This window comes from Dreissena polymorpha, chromosome 1 (assembly GCF_020536995.1).
Source record: "Dreissena polymorpha isolate Duluth1 chromosome 1, UMN_Dpol_1.0, whole genome shotgun sequence".
NCBI lineage: Eukaryota > Metazoa > Mollusca > Bivalvia > Myida > Dreissenidae > Dreissena > Dreissena polymorpha.
The window spans coordinates 97,730,084-97,748,717 of NC_068355.1; positions in this window are offsets into that span (position 1 = coordinate 97,730,084).

Here is an 18,634-nt window from a genome sequence, read left to right on the forward strand (position 1 = left end):
ATTAAATATGCATATTCTAAGAACATTAAGATATACTCCATGTATGTGTTGTACTAACAAAATAAAAGTGTAAATTCTCGTCGTCAATATTTCTTTTAAAATGTTCTGACTAACGCAGAAACTATTTAAGAACTAAGGTTTCACAACAATTACTTAGTGTGGGCACTCTGATACGACTTGTTAAACTGTTTTACTATTTTAAACATATACTAACAGATGTCTTTTTTATTACAATATTTTACCAAAATCAGTGCTGCGTTTTTGTAGAGCTCAAACAAAAAGCGCATGACAAGATAATGCTGCTCTCTGAACACGTGCAATTTGAATATTTAAAAATTAAGAAAAGCATTAATATGCGTGTGATTATGTTTGCATTATTTTCTTTTAATTTCTACTATTTCTGCTTTGAAAGGAATCTTGATACAATTATAAATATGTATATGTGCGAATTTTTGTAGTAGTAACAGTTATTCTACTTTCTTCTGCTTTGAAAGGATAATGTTGCCACGTATATCGTGCCTACTCATTTCGCAATTTACACACATCACAAATGCATTGTTAAATAACCGAATGCCATCCGCTTTAACTAAATTTGCACATTGGATTGCGCCTTCAGTTGGAAACAGGTCATGCTTATCATATATCGTTATCAGCACATTGTAATGGACAAAGACCCCGATTAAAGTTAGTCATTCAAAAACTGCTCTCTTAGTTGCATTCAATCACGTGACAGGTGTGATAATACCATACCTATGATTAAACATAAAATTGTGTGCATAAAGCGTCAATAAATTTCCATTAACACGAACTTTATGTATTTTTAAGTGATAGTTCATTTAAGAGAGATATCATTTATTTAGTCATTCAAGCCTTTAAACAAAATTGTTTGTATCCAACAAAGCAGTGAAAAACGGAAAGCGTGGGAATGTTCTGATACTTTTATCAAATGTGTAGTCAGCATTCTGCAGTTATGTTTTGTTACTAAATCGTCTTAATATATTTGCACCGTATTCAAAGCATATTGAACGAATTACATGTTGGCAGACAATCAATCAGAAACAATGATTAACATTATTAGCTTGTATTACGTTTACCTTGGCTATTTCTATTCATCACTTCAATTAGTTTTCTATGTTTGCTGAAAACGAACCTACATATTTACAATATAGATCGTGCCTTACGTGCAGATAATTGTCCAGTTTAGTACAAATATTGCTTAAATGCTTCATACGTGCACATACAAATGTTGTTTCTTTGGAAATAATCGTGATTGCACCAACAACTACAACAATTAAAATGATGTTGTAATATGTAATAATATGTATTAATTATGTATGGTATCTAGACAATAACACACCTCAGAAATGGACCGGACGTCTTTAATCGGCCCGCTGCTGACATAACGGCCCTTATGCCGGTAGGGCCCATTTTGAACGTCTGTCCCAGCTCTGCCGTGTGTTATCGTTTATATTACATATCATACTATTTTGGTTCTTCACTAAAATTTATACAGAACCAGTTTAACATACTTTTATTTTCATTTAACGGTTTGCGCACTTTATGACGTATCTCATGTGAGCTTATTTCTGTGACGAAACTAACTAGACTCTCTGGATTTTAGGACAACAATTCGGACGTGGAGGTTTTTATTTAGAGACGATGCTCCGAATACCAAACACTTTAGCCATTGTTCATGTTTTTCGGTGTTATGAGCACTTGTTGTCAACGAGAGATAACTCTCTAGATGTTTACCACTACTTACATATTCTCCAATACAAAACGATTCCATTGGATTCTGAAAGAAGTTAAAGGGTGAACAAATATACGATCAACTACCCCTAATTCCGAACAATGCTCCTGGTACCGAACATAACTGCTCTCAATTAGAAACGGTTCGAGTTTTTTTTAAACAACAACACCACAAACATATTATTGTCCCTAAAATCCAGAGAGTCTAGCAAAAACAGGTGCGTTTCGTAGCAGCAGATACGTCTCATGAGATACGTCATACATTGCGTAATCAATTGAATAAAAGTAAATTAACGGAAAGCTGTTTTTTTTTTAAATAAATTTTAGTGTAGGAACAAAATAGAATGATATGTAATTTAAACGATAACGCAGCAGAGCTCGGCCGGACGTCTATAATCGGCCGGCTTCCGACATAACGGCCCGAGGACCATTATCGAATAACGCAGTGTGACACCAGTTACAGAGGTTGTCAAACTGAAAAGCATTTCTCTGACCAGTGATTCTTCCAGTCAAGGAAATAAAGTAGTGGGATGAAGTTATTTTGACCCATGACCAACGTTATGACCTTCATAAAAATAGTTTCGCAGATTTTTTTTGTACGTCACTATAGACACATTTAGTTTATTTATCTATGTTTAAAACGAATATATTTCATATATGATCACTTGGGTTAGTATGCAGTAAATAATATTCAGATAAATTTAATTCTGTTAAGAACAAAAACAATGATGTTTTCATTCATAGTCCAGACAGTACCATAACTCGATGTTCCTTATCCACACCATGCGTCGTTATGGTGAGGCTAGGCAGAGATGAGGACGATATACAGCTAAAATACTTCGTGACTCTGGTTACACCTTCGGTGATAAGCTGCCATATGTAAAGCAATGGCGAACTATCGTTTTATAGACAATGATACTTGTTCAAAGTAGTTGGTCCATATGTGAGTCCGTCCTTTAAAGAAGACACATGCATTGCTCTGGAAAGTTATTAGAGATCATGTTTTTATGTAATATATCTGTGATTTTTTGTGTGATGATTGCAATATTAGATGAGCTCACAAGAAAATTGTATTTGCAATAATGCTTATGTTGATTATTATTGTATGAATTCAACGCTGATCGGCAAACGAAGTAAAACAGATGTCTAACTGCTGTGATGCCCGCAACGTCAATACGCAGAAATTTAACGACGTTGACACAACTGCACGAATAAAAGTGTAATTGACAAACGGTTTTCGCATTTGTCAGATATGAACGATCTTAAATAATTTGTAAAAAAGTAACAAACGAAAATTTTGTAATTGAACCATTATTTAACCGATCATAACCATGTTAATTGGTAGTGTTTTGCGAATTATTACTTGAAAAATCGTTATACAACGATAGCTTTCGTAATAAATTACATAAATCCTTCTTACATTTTGCGGAATGTTTCCTATCTCCGCAAAGAAGGATTTTGACATCATTTATGAAGTCGACAGCATGGAACTAGTTTCAAAGAGGCTAAACTGTTGTTTGGACATCTTTTAACTTCAGTCAATGGATAAGGGTGGGAAATGGAATGGATAGAGAAATGTGAACTGTTCGATAAGTTAAGTTATAATAACGCATGACAGACAACTAATAGTTAAGACTTTAACAACTATTTTTATTTTATTGTTTCATTTATTTATCATTCCAGATTTGTGGTTGAGGCACCGACTGATTGTAACGTCACAAGACGTACCAGTATAACAGGATGTTGACGAAACGGAAGGGAACTTGATGCAATATTGATAAGATATATTGATGATTGTAAATCAATTATATCTTATTTTTGCGTTACAAAGATAAACGTCCTGATCCACACAGTATTTCGAGGTAAGTTCTTTTTTTTATTTGGTTTTTTAGTATTAATTAAGAGTAAGAGTGTATATGAATACATATAATATGATAAAGTGCATGAAACACGTATCACCAAGGAGTGTGCACGTTGACATTTCATTCTATGGTTAATAAAGAACCATATAGCGTCTGGCCATTATAATTTATTAAATGAGACTGTAAATGATTGGCAATAATTTCTTACAGTTTAGCATTAAAATAAATTAATATTAAGTATTACAATCACGTCAAGATTGCCGTGAAACCAAGAAGGCATCGGTAGACGTTGGCGGACAATTTTCATTAACTGAAGTAAAAATAAAAAAACAAAGAGTAATGCCAATCGAGCCTACTGTTACTCACATATATCTGGTCAATCATACCCTTCTCAAACTTTACTGCATCTTTTAAGTCAATCATGTTATTAGATTGATTCACGGATGCTATATACCTTAATTTATATCAGCAAATAATTCGATGATGGAACGGACATAGGACATTCATAACGGCCGATTTCAAAGGTTCAATATATAACATTGCTGCTACTATCCTCATAATCAGGTTGGAGTAACATTCATCGGGCATGTCAGCATACCAGCATACACAAAACACTTGATAGGGCCCCCCTTCTATTCTGTTTCAGTAACATTATGTTACAACAAAGGTTTGCTATTTTTCCAAATGTCTTTTTTTACTTTCAGCCAACTTTTTTGGTGTATAAACGTGACTTCTATTACTTGCATCGCATCGCACAAGCCCATGTTGTTTCCTTAGCATTTTGATGACGGCTTCTTCGCCGTTGGTAAGAATTTTACATAAAAGCAGTGCTCTGTCTTGGATGTACCCTTCCATCAAACCCATGCTACTAACATGGGCAGACTTTAACATAATCGTTAGTCCATTGGTGATTCCATCTAAACGTCTAACGCCCAGTGCTCTTATGTCTTGTTGTGATTCTCGTGTTCATTTTTTATCTTAACTAAGCTTGACACTGGCGGAATTTGTGGTCCGTTCGAAATATACGCAAATAAGGTTCACGAATTAAGCAAAAATTGATACATGATAGAAATGTAATGTCTTCTGGATCAAATAGTGTGGAACTGAAATATATGTTTGAGCAAATTCGAGTCAGTTTCATGCGAGTTCTCATTGTTTTCATTCCGATACATTTTGCGTAATTACTTTCTGAAAATCTACACAGATGTAATTTTGTTCAGCACAATTGACAACAGTCAAATTGACATCAGAGCCGTCAAATCTCCCTGTATATTATTCATAAGGTTGTTTTTCATCTTCTATGTATTTGTGTTAGAATTTAATTTTATGAAAACAGATTAAAGCGGTTTCAGAGATAAAATACGCAACGTTACATACAAGGTTTACGTGGCCTATCTTCTTTTTTAAATAAGTTCATAATATCGAGGACGATTACTTAACCGTAATGTCATAATGATTTGTTCTTTTCTGGTGAGCTTTGATTTGCTTAATATCATGTTAGTTGATTTTATTTGGTAAAAATATGAACATTACATAGTTACTACATAATGCAGACAATATAAAATATATTATCACAGCAATATACATAGCAAACCATGGAATGCATACACAATACCAAGGATAACACAAAAAAGAAAAAATGATTTTCACTTATGTCCATTGTGGTCCTTGATATTGGTGGCAGTTACCATGAAACAGTCATGTATTAGATATTTAACAATGTATATGTATCAAATATGTACTGTTTAATAAAGTATATTACTGATTAAGAATGAACAAATATAATCACATGTTCATTATTATCACAGAAGTTGCTTAAGAAAGTTACACACTGCATATGTAGATAATAAACACACTTTGTAGCATACTATAAGTTTAAGAATAATTATGAGATCCTTGCATCTTAATGATCATAAGACTTAAAAATGTATCACAGTATTTTAACATAACATAAAATTCATACTAAAAATTATACTATAAAAAGTTATAAAGACTCTAAAAACTGTTTCTTGATGGCACCCTTGAAATTGTTAGGTTTAGTTACATCCCTGATGTTTTGAGGAAGATTGTTCCATAAACAGATACCATTATATGTAAATGATTTAGAACCAAAACTTCCTACTCTTGGTATGGAAAAACGACCAGAGTCCACAAATGTAAAATTTTCAGCAAAATGATCAGATTCTCGGGTGAGCTACCATATTAGACCTAGTACAACGATTATGTACGCCAGACACTGGCTTAAAATTCTCACCCATATACTCTGGTGCAAGGCCATTTTAACCTTATGTACATGACAAAGTATGATCTGTTCTACTCGTTTTGAAACAGGCAGTCAACCTTAATGTGAAAACTGTTCTTGACCAACATGTGATCTGTAATCCATATTCAGAACAAACCCAATCATCTTGTTTTTTGTAGATTGAAGCCTATTTTTTTAAATGACTGAATAAGACCAGGGTACCAAAAAGAGCAGGCATAGTCAAAGTGGCAATGTATAAGGGGCATGACAAGGAGTTTTCTGGTGTGCAATGTTAAAAACTTACTATTTCTGTATAGGAACTTTAATCTGGAGTTTGCCTTTGTAATAATTGACCTAGCAATAGTTTTACCAGACAGGAACTGGTCCAATATAGCACCTAAGTACTTAACAGAACTTGATGGAGTAATTGACACATCATTGCAAGAGACATTTAACTGAGGATTTGACCTTAGTTTGGGCTTTGAGCCAAACAATATAGATTCTGTTTTAACAAGATGTAGGAAAAGTTTATTGCCCTCTAACCACTCACTTATAAGTTCGAGATCGCTAGAAAGAATGGATTCAATTTCTGAAATGTGTTTACCAGCTACCAGGAATCCAGTATCATCAGAATAAAGTACAATTTTATTTCTTACCACAGCGGCCATATCATTCACGTTAATTAAAAAATAAAAGGGGGCCTAAAATGGAGTCCTGAGGAACACCACATGAGATGGAGGCCTCGGAGGACATAGTACCCGATACGTAAACAACCTGATGGTGATCGGAGAGATAGGAGGTGAGCCACCTGACTGCGTCACAATGGAGACCAATAGCCTCAAGTTTCATGATTAAAATACTATGATTGACGGTATCGAAGGCCTTTTGTAGGTCTAACAATATCATACCAACCATCTTACCTTCATCCATCTTAAAACGAATATAATCAGATAAATGGGTAAGACAGGTGTCTGTAGAGTAGCCACGCCTAAATCCTGATTGATAGCTATACAGAAGCTTTTTGTCATTCAAGTAACCTTCAACTTGGTCATAAATTACTCTTTCAAAGATCTTTGAGATGATACTTAAGACCGAAACCGGTCTGTAGTTTTCAACCTCAGTCTTAACACTTTTCTTATAGAGGGAAATAACTCTCGCTGACTTGAGGTCATCAGGAACAGAAACCTGTATGATTGACAAGTTAACAATATGAGCAAGGGGACAAGATATGAAAGGAGCACTATCCCTAACAAATCTAGCAGAATTGCCATCCAAACCTGAGGTCTTATTAGCACTTAATTTATGTATATGCTTTAAAATTGTATTTTCAGACACAATGGAAAATGAAAAAACTGTTTGGCACAACACCTTTAGTAGCGTAGTAATTACTTACAAAATTCTTTCCATATTTATTAGAACTTTTTGGAAGTTTCTCAACAAGAATAGAAGCAACTGTTGTATAAATAGAGTTAAATTTCTCAGCTACTGTAAATTTGTCAAAGGAAACTAGCCCATCAATCTGAAGCCCTATGCTACTAGATGAAGAGTTCCCTTTTTTAGTGGGAAGACCTAACTTCTTAAGTGTGTCCCAGAGAGATTTAGAATTGTTTTTGTACTGTTCCAGTTTAACTTTAAGGTGCAACAAAATTATAGACATGATGACCTTTCAATTATTATTAATTTTGAATGAATGATTAAACGGTAAAAATACAATAGCGTAATTTCGCTTGTACCTGGCGCTAGTGTCATGAAAAAAACACTATTACAATACAATTAAGAAACGTTTAAATACTTTCATATCTATTCATTCAAGAAAAAAAACATGCAACTGTCGTATCGGTTCACAATATAGCAGGTGAGGTTAAGAATGAAACAACGACGGGCTTGACGAGCCGGTTTATATTCCTTCTCAGCCTGATACATTTTTAAACAATTTTGAACTAACAGTTCTTACACGTTTTTCTGGTTATCATACCTCTACGAATCCAGTTTTAAACCAATACCTAAATATGATAAATGCAAATCTTTTTATTTTATTTGGCGGCTATGATTTTTTGTATGACATTTGACTAGTTAATAATCGAGGCACTTGAACCGAACATAAAAAAACAGCAACGTTTTTGGGGGGTTTTGCTGCTGGTAGTGTCTAAAATGTGCTCACTCTTGGTATCAAATTATTTGTTTTGTTTTTTTAGTTTTATTCATTTCGAAAATAAATATTTTGTTGTTGTTTTCGAATCGTATCATTCTAACATCCGATGTTTAATGTGTGCTAAAAATGCGTCAGGCACAAACAAAAAATATTATAAAAACACATCTCTATCTAATGTTTCTTATTTGCATCTTAACGACAAGACAACACAGCTACACGCTTTAGATATGGTTTTGTTTTTTTATATGAAGGATACTTTCTTTACACGCTACACTATATTGCGGATGATGCATACGACGTACAATAATGTTGTTACCACGCGCACAGGAAAATTAATTCTCCATTCGACATCAATTTAATTAATAAAAATATATACCTCTTAAACAATGTACGCCAATAAAATTATAAAATATTTGATTGTTTCAGATTGAGTTGGAAACAAAATCACGATAAACACAACGCTGACTGTATATTTTACGTCTTTATCAAAAGAAAGTTGTTACAATTTTGCGATTTCTGTTGAAGACAAAACAAAAATCGATTCCAAATTAACAATACACTGTTGTGACTTTCATTGTTGTTGTAGTCGAATCAGGCCGTGATGGTATAAAAAGTAGTTGCTATGCTGCCATGAGTACCGCACCCTTTAACGTCATGTTGGTCCAGCGTCGTCGAGTCCGTTACCAAGGTTGCGCTTGAAAGCCGGGCGAGAAGTCACAACTGAAACAGGTATGACTATTTATGTACGATGGTACAACAAAAAATATCAGAAGAAGAAGAAGAAAAAGTAGTAGTTACTGTAGCAGAAGAAGTAGTAGTAGTTGAAGTAGTAGTAGTTGTAGTAGTAGTAGTAGTAGTAGTAGTAGTAGTAGTTGTAGTAGTAGTAGTAGTAGTAGTAGTAGTAGTAGTAGTAGTAGTAGTAGTAGTAGTAGTAGTAGTAGTAGTAGTAGTAGAAGTAGTAGTAGTAGTAGTAGAAGTAGTAGTAGTAGTAGTAGTAGCAACAGTAGTAGTAGTAGTAGTAGTAGTAGTAGTAGTAGTAGTAGTAGTAGTAGTAGTAGTAGTAGTAGTAGTAGTAGTAGTAGTAGTAGTAGTAGTAGTAGTAGTATAAGTAGTAGTAGTAGAAGTAGTAGTAGTAGTAGTAGTAGTAGTAGTAGTAGTAGTAGTAGAAGTAATAGTAGTAGAAGTAGTAGTAGTAGTAGTTATATCTTAGCATGACGCTAAATATTACTTAATTTTATTGTATTGTTTTATACACAGTGTGATTTCCTCGTTATGTCTGTCAAGAGAAGGCAATATTGGTAAACGACGATACCATAATTAAGTCCATTTTATTTCATTCGCCTACCTCGACGGCCCTCATGCCGGCGTCGGTGTGGATCTGCGCATGCTCAGCGTCAGTGAGGGTGCCGATGTAGCAGCTGAACGTTGTCTTGTCGGCCTGCACCGTTACAAGGAGGTGACCCTGTAATAAAAAAGTACAGCTCATTTAAGCCCTAATCTAGGAAAACGAGACTGTATTCTGGTGTGTTAAGAGTCATCTCAGATAAGCATGTGCAGTCCACACAGGCTAACCAGGGACGGCGCTTTCCACCCAAACAGATTGTTCATTCAGACGAGACCTTTTTCCGAGAAATTCCAAACCTCACAGGCTAATCAAGGACACCACTTTACGCAAATGCATTAAACCACGTGTTCCCAGAGCAAGGCTCATATACAGTTATGTGGTAATATAGAAACATTCTAAATGGGAATATGTGCATTATGAGTTTTTTTTAAAGGAACCGTCAACCAGATTGACGGGATAAAAAGTTCTAAAATAACGTATTTTTTACAATTATTATTTTATATTGATTAAAATATCACGACTGGTATATTATATTAGATCTACTTGAGAAAGTTGTTAAATTTCTATATTTTATGTATATTCGGTAATAAAATTTAACTGAGTAAGTGCACCAGGTAACTACCAGTTAACTATAAATAACGCAAGTAGATCATCATCGTCACTTGGTAAACCTATGAATGCAAATTGTACATGCGTAGTGAATTGTATATATTATATATATATATATAATGATCAATCTACCTGCGTTATTTATAGTGTGTATATTGCTATGTTACCTATTTTTGCGATGTTCTTTCGATTTCACATCGCGACATTTTATTTCCGAATATACTGAAACAATGAACTTTTGTCATGTAATGTAATATACCAGTCGTGATATTTTAATCAAACTAAACTTATTTTTGTAAAAAAAATCGATATTTTATAGCTTTTCTTTCTTTTGTCAAGCTTTTTGACGGTCCCTTTAAGCTTATGCATGATGGAATATAAAGTCTCTGTGGTGCAATTTACAAATATTGAAATTTAGGGATAATTATTTAGCGATGTTATGAAGATTTTTTGTTTTTTTATTAAGGATTTATATTGTCTCGGGCACGAGACACGAAAACGGTTCCGATTTTCAATGCGTTTTCGATTCCGTGTACCATTGTCGCTTACATCAATAACAAATAATTCTTTGTAAAGAACGCTAAAATAGTTTTGGTGAATACCGATAAAGAATCGACCTACTTAGAAAAGAACAGAATAAAGAATTCATTGGTAAAGAGTTCTTAGGTTTAGTTCTTAAGTAAAGAACTGATTGTTAATTCGCGTCCAGTGTATGTTTCTTTTTTTAATACATGTGTATAGGTTATTTACTTTTGATAAATTCTTCTGATACATATATTTAATGTGTATGGTTAGAAATAGTTCTAAGGAAGAGGAACTGCACAGACTTATAGCTAAACTGTACACATAACAAGTGCTTATGTTAACAGGTCATTTCATAAACATATGCACGTAGCCATCGGTAAGATTCATGCTTAACATTAACATGGATTAATTGAACCTATACGCTAAAAGGATTATTTGCCGTCTAGAAAAAAGGCCTTGACAAACAGCAAAGACCCAGATGAGACTCCGCATGATGCGGCGTCTCATCAGGGTTTGCGCTGTTAGCTTTAAGGAATTTCTGAAAGAAATATTCTACATATAGAAATAAATAAACTAGATATCCCTAATTTTGGAAATAAATTGATTTAATTAAGAAGAATGGGAGAGTCCACTAGGCATAAATGGGTTAACAAACAACAAATAATCTTATTGCGATACTAAGTCTAGCTTTAAGCTCATGCATTGAGTCACCTGCTGAGTGGAACTGAACATTTGTTAATTTTGTTAATACTATTCAACACATTTAAATATATTAAATTAAACACTGTGTTTATTTCAATGTGATATATGACGTAATAATTAATGATGTAAACGTACGCGACATGTTCTGGCATGCATATTTTGCGCATAATAGAAGCATAAAATAAACAGAACAAGTATTGACTTCACAGTACGGCCTCTTATTATTAGATGAGAGGTCCTATTGAGCAAATAGTTTCATGCATGGCTCATCCGCTTATGAATATTTGTTAATGTGATCACTAATGAAATGGTTACATGCTCTACGATCTTAAACTAACATCAGCGAAACCCCTCTATCTTGTAATTGCACAACATAGAACAACTGCAGTGACTTCACCGTTTGGATCAAATCAAACTGCTGCACTATCAGCCTTTCTCCGGATTTATCTTCAAGTTGGCAAAAGTTTTTATTTGTATTATATCAAGACTTGAGCACATTCCAAGTGTTTGTAACCTACCGTCACACCCTGGAACTGAAACGATACGGTCTCGTACTCATGGGGCTCGTGAGTTGAATGGGCATCAGTCGAGCCAATGTGGCCGTGGTGACTTTCGGTGGTGTGGGGACGATGGGTGGTGGCGGCCTTGTAAAGGATCAAGATATGTCCACATACTACACAAGAACGCACACTTTTGGGGATTGTAAATGGTCAACACACAGCTGTGTTGTATGAAGGTTTATTTACCCATGGATTACAAGATCGAAATCATGAGGGCACACTACGAAGGAGAACAATCACGATGCGATAACGTGATGTCAAGATACGAGGAAACGACATTTCAATTGGAGTTCGTAATGATACTTATGAATATATGAATAACGATCTAGCATCTATGTCGTGTTCTCATATCGTGATTTCGCATCTTTGCAAAGCGTTTAATTGTCATTGATAAATGTTTAAGGGCGACGATTCAAAACAACGAATACAACGGAACACTGATGTAAACAAGGAATTCCAAATTGAATTATTTAAATGTATGCATAACATTAATATGTACGCCAAACACAGTTGCGATGATCTTGTATATTATCTCATTCCTCAAATTTTGTATAATTTTTAAAATAAGATACGATTTTTTTCGTTTTAAAATTTCAAACTGATTCCTTTTTTAAAGCATGATTATCAAAAAAGGAAACATGCCCGTTAATTGCATATGAAAATGTAAGGATGTGACACAATTCATGTTCACCCAAAGCACTACTAAAATTATAAATCAAAATGTGTTTCACTCACGTGGCACACCACAATGGCAGAGATGAAGGCGACCAGAGCTTGCATGCTGACAACGTGAGATCCTTTGTCTAAGACGATTTAATGCTAATTATCCCGAATGTTAACGTCTTTTATAGGTTTTTGATGATATGACGACAGGGTCAGTAAGTGGTGCTGCAAAACAATTTCTTGATTAGGCAATCACGATTTTGAAACCCGGGTTCTATCTATTCCACTGATGTTGACCTATACGAAAGCATCACGATACACTTCATATTTTCAAATTTATAAACAGTTCTCTTTTAATGATTACGTTTGTCCCAGTGTGTATTATGTTTTTTTAATATTCTATTTAATGACACAACAGAAGATAGCATTGCATGTTTAAGACGAGCTCGAGTTTGTTTTTTTCATCTTTATATTTACCGCCGTTGAAAATGACACATTTTTCCCAAGATATTTCATTTTATAAATCAGTGTATATTTATAATTATGTGAAAAGGACTCCCCTTATAAAGAAAACGGTCAAGTAAAAGTGTGCAATGCAAAATTACATCCGTACAAGAACATATTGAAAAACGTTCTTAGACTTTAAGACTGAAAAGCACACGAGTCACCAAGTATGAAAGATCCATGCGTTAATGAAATATGCATATTGTCACCGTCTTTAAAGTGACTGGTAGAATTTGAACACGGAAGAAAAAATATGAAATTAAATACTGAATGCTATGGTGACTTATTTCTTTATATCGTTTTTGCTGAGTATACCCACAAGAAAAACGAAATGGGCACCGATACTCCTACGATGATATTTGTTGACATCATTGTCATTGTGGTGGGTATATGTGCTATTCATAGCGTTAAAAAGGTCTTGCGATGTTCTATCAATATATTAAATGTTTATTCGGTAAGGTTTGTTACAGTTAGTTATCAACAGTCCAGCCAAATAAACAGCTACGTCGCTATCAGATCATATAACACTCTGGTCATGTAAACGAGTGCAGAATGTAATCTTCAACAACTCCCTTTATGCCATCAAATCAATATTTGGGTCAACTTTGTCCCGATTCGATTTTATCCAAGCCACAACTGGTTTTACATCATCCAATCTAGAACTCATGATTAACAAACGTGCACTGAAATTCGTCACAGATTGTAAATTGTTTGATGACCATATGTGTATTGTTCTGTGAAAATTGGGCATAATGCATGTGCGTAAAGTGATGTCCCAGATTAGATTGTGCAGTCTGCATAGGCTTATCAGGGACGACACTTTCCGCTTAAGTGGTAATTTTCGTTTTAAGAAAGTCCCTTTATACCGAAAATCTATTTTAAGCGGAAGGTGTCGTCTCTGATTAGCCTGTGCGGACTGCACGGGCTAATCTGGGACGACATTTTACGCACATGCCTTGTGCCCAGTTTTCTCAGAACGCGACTCATATCGTCATTAGATAATGACATTCGGTAAAAATCTAAAATTCAGATCCCAACATCGAGAACGGCAAATTAGAGCTAAAGAAATGTGCCATGAAACGCAAAGTATAAGTACGCAAACTTTGACAGAAGCATGTTTAACCCATATATGCCTAGTGGACTCTCCAATTCTTCTAAATTGGATCTATTTATTTCCAAAAATTAGGGATGTCTGGTATATTTATTTCTATATTAAGAATATTTCTCACAGAAATTATTTTAAGCAAACAGCGCAGACTCTAATGAGACGCTGCATTACGCGGCGTCTCATCTGGGTCTACGCTGTTTGTCAAGGCCTTTTTCTAGACGCTAGGCATAAATAAGTTAAGGCTGTTATGTTCTGGTGTGGTTTGCAAACATAAAATTATATTTTACTAAATATTTATGAATACGTTGGTCCTGTATTATGAACGCGCTGTAAAATAGTATATAGAGAATATTAGGTTAGTGTTGATTATAGATCAGGTTTATCATGCGAGGCTTAGACAACAAAAAGCAAGAGCCTTGGCGAGTGCTTTTTCGTTTTCGTGGCGAGCATGATAAACCTGATCTATAATCAACACTAACCTTTTATTCTATATATCCCACTTTTTTATTCAGTAAACTTTTTTATTTCGACTGTAGTGTAACCAAGGTCAGTGTATTACTCCGGGTTCCAAAAATAACCGCTAATCAAATTGTCATTTTTAAAAATCAGAATATTGTTCTGTGACAAAGAGTGTCGCGTTTTTAATAAAAATTTAATTCACATTGAATTGCAAATCTAAAAGTTTTATAACATCAATATAACCAAAGTCGACCTGGCAAGTCGTCATGTTGTTCTTTTAGATCAGCATAGTTTTCCACACTGTTATCTGAAGAGGGTACTTTTGGTAGTAAAACCTTCTTAGGACCAGTATAGTGCAGTAGTTTCAATGTATTGTAACTCTCAACATGTCTTAACTGTTTAGCAGTTAGACGTTGAATCGTCAGAGACATCATGCTGTTGTTACTTTCAGTGGTTTGCACTATGCCTGCCGGGTGAACTTGAAACTCTGTTGCCATGGCATGGGCCTCGCGTCGTCCAGTTGGGGTGGATATGGTCAGGTCAAAGTTATCATACTATCCAAACACTGGCCCTATTCTTCTAGAAAGTCCAGTCATCAGATGAAGAGTTGCTTTGTTTTCGCTGACATATTTGCAGCTGACTTACGGAAATTCAATGTTTCTTCGTATGTCACTGTATATCCATGTGCGTTCAGGGTATCAATCAACTTCCTGCTTCTAAACTTATGGTTCAGTTTTATTACTATACCAAGAGTGCTTTGGTTATATCGCTTTGTGATGCAATATTGAATTACCTGCGAGAGACTCATGGAAAACTTTGTGATTTTTCCGTTGGATATTAGTTTAGAAATAAACCGTAACAAAGTACTGCTTGTCTGTTCTCTTATTTTGTCAGTTGTAAATTCACTGAGGTCATAGTCCTTGTTTTTGTACGAGATACCACATGCTTCGGTCTTTATCCTTTGAACAGTCACATCTTCATTGGCTTCACCATCTTTACATTCCGAAATTTTAACGATTTTTCTCACAGAGTCACGCATTCCAACAATGGAAGCACAACCAGCTATTCTAAGAACTACAGCTTTGTCTCCTAGCTGCTCTAGAACATTTGCAATTAATAATTAATTCAATTGTTTGCCAGTCAACGTCCCACCAAGGCTCGACTGATGTCCACGTTTTCAACTTTTGATCTCGATACATTTCTTGCAGAAGAAGCTCGATATCTTGATCGCCACACTCGCTCTGTTAATCTAAGGAGGAACCTGGTAATTTTCTGAAGTAATTCAAGCATCTAAGGTGGTACTGTGCCTCCTCTGCAGCTAAGTCCTGTACACCGTGACATCGTAACTCCACCTCTCGCCTAAGTTCATCTCTCCGTTCCGAACAAATTTTAAGTATAATGTCTTCGAAGCGTATTGTGTCTTTGAGTGCGATTTTTTCGCAGTGGATAACTTTACTGCAAAGTGAAAAATGTGTTTTAAAGTCAAAATTTATTTCTTGTGATCTACGTCTCCTTACTACAGGCGCATCATCATAGTCAAGTGCGCCGTCTTTTCTTTTATTCCCAAGATATCTCTTAATGTGACCCTTCGACGTGTAAGTACAATGGCAATTATGATGGTTTGTAACAGTTGCCTTTTCTCCTTCAGCATCTAGAATAGCGTGTACTCTGTCACGAATTTCACAATCATGTCTTTCTACAGCACTCTTTAATAACGTATGTACTGATTCTGATGCCTTTGTTTCCAGACGTCCCGGTGTCCTGTTGCAGACTGTCAGTATACAACTTGACATCATGGATTAGCCAGACTCTTTTGTGTTTAGATAGCGTATGCTTTACTCTCTCAGCTGCTAGCAGCTTTGTAAAAGGGCCACTCCTCCCACTTCATGGCCTGTGGATTACTGAAAATAGGATTGATATGTATTAACAGTTGTTCTTTGTTGGCAACTGCATGTTCACACAAAGCATTCATTCTACAAGGCGACCAACTTTTACAAAAAGAAAGCCAATTAATTTTCATGTCACTTTTGAGCTTCCGAGGTTTTAAAATTATACAGGACCCTGTTTAAAATCCTAATTATATTTTTTGCGATGTTACATAATTTTCATAAAAAATATAAATGGAAACTTCATATAATAATTGAATACAATCGTCTATATATATATATTTAAATTTTGGGTTCATAATATGGAGACATGACTAAACTAAACATAAACTAAACTTAAAACATAAATTGCGCGAAAACATGTGAAAATTATTTTTTCTTCTAAATTAATCTTTAATCCATATTTTGGATTTTGCTTAATGAAGAATGTTTAAAGGTTACCTTTTATCCATAAAACTCCATTTTTATAACCAGATGATAAGCAGACGAAATGTCAATAGAAGCTTTGATCATGATCGCTAGGGGCTTCACAAAGTATGGTGGTCATGTTGTGGCATTCATTGTATTTTGGGTTTTGAAAATAATTATTGAGGGAGGCTCCATATTTTTATGGCATTATAAACGGAATGCAATTTGAATTATACAAAGGATTGAATACTTATGGCAATATCCAGTGGTCAGTAGCGAGACTCAAATGGGAGACGATTAAGGTCATGTCAGATTGACGGCCATGTCGAATTTGTATCTTTGACATCTGATATAGTATGGTGGTTCCTTTGATTTATTTGTAGAATACTCAGTATATTGTCATTCCTTGCACATTTTCTAAGGTACAGCATGGATTAAGAACACACGCATACGAAATGCGTACATTTTGCAATATCAATCACTATGCGGTATAATCATGTAATGTTACTGTAAAAAAGATCCGAAAATGGCTTTCAACAGCCATTTTTGGACTATTATTTTTGTCATTGACAGTCCCGATCATTTTAAATACATCAGAAATGAACTCAGCATACCTTAAAACCTCCAAAAAGACACCTCACATGCCATATTCACTGAAAAGTATAAAAGTCTAAATTTTCAATTTAGTGACCGGCGGCCATTTAGGATTTATGCAAATTAGGCAAGATTCCCAAATTTGTCAAGGTGGCAAATCCTTAAAATCTATGGTATGCTTGTTTCTCTATTGATTACACCAACAAAATATTTCCTGATTGTACTCTTCATTTCTAGGTTCCATATTAAGCAAAGAAAGAAACCGATTCGACTATTCTCCCAGAGCAGATCGATGTCGGTATCACTGAGCGGATGGGCCGCCCTAGGACGGTTTCCCTAACCCTAAATTGGTGATTTATATTTCTTATACTGTTTCATTTAACTTTTTGACAATATTTTTTAATTCAAATAAATTTTTATGTGTTCTATCAGAGGCGTATTTAGGTGGGGGCTAGGGGGTTAAAGCCCCCCAGCTGGCTGGCTAGACACGATTTTTAATAAAAATGAGCCCCTTACAGTTTCGATCCACTTGTGTATTTACTGTCATATGCCCCTAATTAAGCCATAAACAGCTGTCGATTTGTGTGATTAGCCCCCAGGCATGTATACAGAGACGATCTAACCTTCGTCAGCAGAAGTGCACGCTACATTGACTGTAAGTAATAAACTGCGCTATTTGATTGGCTGAAGAAGATACATTCAGCTAATGAAATTCATCCATACATTTAGCTATAGGTAAATGTTTGCAAGTGGCTGCCACATGAGACTTGTGAAAAACAATATTTCAAGTTGTAGCAATTAAAGAGTTTAGACGAAAGCAATGGACAATCATAATTATTTTTTCGGTATTTTTTTTGATGAATTTAATTGGTTTTAGCTCTTTAGAGTGATAATCCTTTTGAGTAACAAGTTATTGCCAGTGAAATTCAACTGCACACTTAATGAATGGCAATTATTATTTTATTTTTTTTACAAATCGGGCTTACTGCTTTGATGTTCATCCATAGTTTTTGAAATTAAAAAGACTCAAAAATGAAGAATTACTTTGCTATATGAAACTAAATCATTTTCTAAAAGCGTGAAAGCAGCAACACCCAAATTAAACTACACAAGAAACCTAACGACTCTCTTTGTTGACACTTTTGTGAACGAAATGGACACCCAATTCAGTTATTTGCAGACTAAGGCAGCCATGGGATTGAAGTTTATACCTGAACAAATGTGCTCCTCTCCTGTAAGTGCTAGTGACCTTGAATGGTTCAATGA